The sequence below is a fragment of the Phascolarctos cinereus genome, unplaced genomic scaffold (genome assembly GCF_003287225.1).
Source record: "Phascolarctos cinereus isolate Bilbo 61053 unplaced genomic scaffold, phaCin_HiC Scaffold_9;HRSCAF=440, whole genome shotgun sequence".
NCBI classification, from domain to species: domain Eukaryota; kingdom Metazoa; phylum Chordata; class Mammalia; order Diprotodontia; family Phascolarctidae; genus Phascolarctos; species Phascolarctos cinereus.
This window is the reverse complement of record NW_027556402.1, coordinates 246,112,330-246,115,170: the sequence shown is the minus strand read 5'-3', so window position 1 is coordinate 246,115,170 and position 2,841 is coordinate 246,112,330. Positions and strand designations below refer to the sequence as shown.

At 38.7% G+C, this 2,841-nt stretch overlaps 1 pseudogene; it reads right to left on the bottom strand.

The window, feature by feature from the left end:
- Positions 1–133: 133 nt before the first annotated feature.
- Positions 134–1,069, bottom strand: LOC110199513 (olfactory receptor 4C3D-like; annotated as a pseudogene).
- Positions 1,070–2,841: the final 1,772 nt, after the last annotated feature.

The window sequence follows — 2,841 nt, the reverse complement described above, 5'->3', positions numbered from 1 at the left end:
GAAACCTTAATTCTGCTCAATCAACTTACAATTCCTTTTTTTTAATTGGATAATCCCCCCCAAATGACTATTTCCTATGTGTTGTAATCACAGTATTACCTGTCTCTATGCAAATGCTAACATTCCCTTTGAATCACTGGGAAATGGAAGTGACTCTTTTTTTAAACAAATTCCTCATGGCTTTTTTCACTTCTGTGTTCCTCACTGTGTAAATTACAGGATTCAACATAGGGGTAAATATAGCAAAAAAACAGTGACTAACTTGTCAATGGGATAGGTACATACAGGTCGTGTATAGGTGAAGATACAGGGCACAAAAAACAGGACAACAACGAGGAAATGGGAGCCACAGGTAGAGAAGGCTTTGCTCTGGCCCTCTGAGCTGTGTCTTTAGCGAGCACAAGATCACAACATAGGAAACAAGCAGCATGGAAAAAATCAGCATGCACATGACTCCACTGTTGGCAGCAACAACCATCCCCAGCATGTAGGTATCAGTACAGGCAAGGGTCAGCAATGGGAACAGGTCACACATGAAGTGATCAATGACATTGGGGCCACAGAAGGGTAGGTGGATCATGAAGAGGATCTGGGCAGTGGCATGCACTAAGCCCCCAACCCAGACCACTACTACCAGCAGGTGACACACACGAGGCCGCATAATGGTCATGTAGTGCAAGGGCTTGCATATGGCGACATAGCGGTCATAGGCCATGACAATGAGGAGGATGATCTCGGAGCCCCCAAGGAGATGCTCAACAAATAGCTGACTGAGACACCCATTGAGGGAGATAGTTCTCCTGTGATAGAGCAAGTCAACAATCATCTTAGGGGTGGTGACTGAGGTATAGCAGGCATCAATAAAGGACAAACAAGTGAGAAAGAAGTACATGGGAGCTGAAAGGGTAGGGCTGAGGGCAATGGTGATTACTATGAGCAGGTTGGCCAAGGCAGTGAAGAGGAAGATGAATAAAAAAACAACAAAGAAGATTTTCTGCAGCTGTGGGTTTTGTGTAAGTCCCAGGAGGATAAATTCTGTCACATTATTTGAAGAGTCAGAGTGTTCCATTCAGGGAGGGAACACTGCAGTGAAAGCCAGTCTACCTAGGAAAGAAGGGAGCACATAGCTAATTAATAAGGTCTGGAAGACAGCCAGATTCTCCAAGGGACAGAGATCATAGGATCACGGTTTTAGAGCTCCTGGGAAATCTTAGAAGTCAAAAAGTCGAACTTTATTTTATAGATGAAGAAATTGGATGCCAAGTAAGTTAAGCAACTTAACCAAGTTAATACAAATTAGTAAATAACACACAGCTGGAATTCGAACTCTATATCCCTGATTCCGAAATCATCACTTTTCCCACCATACTTCATTAGTCTCTAAGTCCTGAAGCAGGAAGAGCTTTCTTTTCCTTCCATTTTATTCACCATTCTTCTCTGACTCATTCCCTACCCTCCTTGCCTTCATTCCATGGCACTCCATGATTATAGCACCTAATTTATCACAAGCTATCATATACTGGACTGAAAACCTGAGGAGTTCAGTGAATGAAGCTCTTGTGTTTGTTATTAACTAGTTTTGAAATCTTGGGAAATGACATTGATCTCTCTGAGCCTCAGTTTCCTCATCTGTTAAACAAAAAGTTTTGCTTTACAATATCTCTTGGGTATAATATTACGTGAGTTTAAGAGTGAACTTGTAATAGAACATTAAGAAAATTCTACAAGTTTATCCTTTGATCTTAGCTTGACCTTTATGAGAATCCTGCCACCCTAGTCTCTGATCTAAAATTAAGAAACTAGTCCACCAGCTAGATGGCACAGTGGATAGACCTGTAGCCAAGAAGACCTAAGTTCAAATACTGCCACAGACATTTATCGGGTATGTAGAAAAGTTATTTAATATGTTTTAACATAAGTTTCCTCATCTGTAAAACTAGGATAATCCTACAGTTGTTCCAAGATCTAATGACATAAAATGCATTATAAATCTTTAAATGTTTGTCATTGTTATATTTACAAAAAAGGAAAGAAGTCCTTTCTTCCAAGCCAGTGGAGTACTAAGCATTTCTTTTAGTTTTATACAATCATGGGAGGATGAAAGAATTAATCTACTTATAATAAAGAATACATAGAAATCTCCTATTTTCGTTATGATTCTTAGAAGCAAAAGAATAGCTCATCATTACATATTTTTTAAATTGAATATGTACAAAGTAGAACTGAATGCAATAACCATCTACTGAATTTTTAACCTAAATCTGACAAGGAAACAGAAAATCATGAGGAACCTGATTGTAAGAGATTACAACTCTGTAAAGTCTATCATAAATTTCTCCTATTAAAAAGAAACAATTAGTTTTAAATACAAAAACATAAGTAAGAATTGTAATGTGTAAATATTGAATTGTCATTCCCTTTTCATGGACATACATCAGTCTGCTCTTTCCATACATGTTTATGTCTAAATATAATTACTTAGACAAGAATTATACACACTTGTGTTGTTGTTGTCCGGTCGTTTTAATCATGTCCAAATCAGTGACCTCATTTGCTATTTTCTTGGCAAAGATACTAGACAGGCTTGCAATTTTCTTCTTCAGATCATTTCATAGTTGAAGAAATTGAAGTAAACCAGGTTAAGTGACTTACTCAAGTTCATACATCTGGGATGTACCTGAGGCCAGATTTGAACTCAGATTGCTGAGGCTTCCTAGCTCTAGGCCCGGCACTCTATCCACTGTGTGTCCTAGCTGCCTCCATTATACACACTAGCTGCCTTTTAATGCTTTTTTATGAATCAACGGTCATATCCACGAGACAAGTTCACAGCCTGCAACC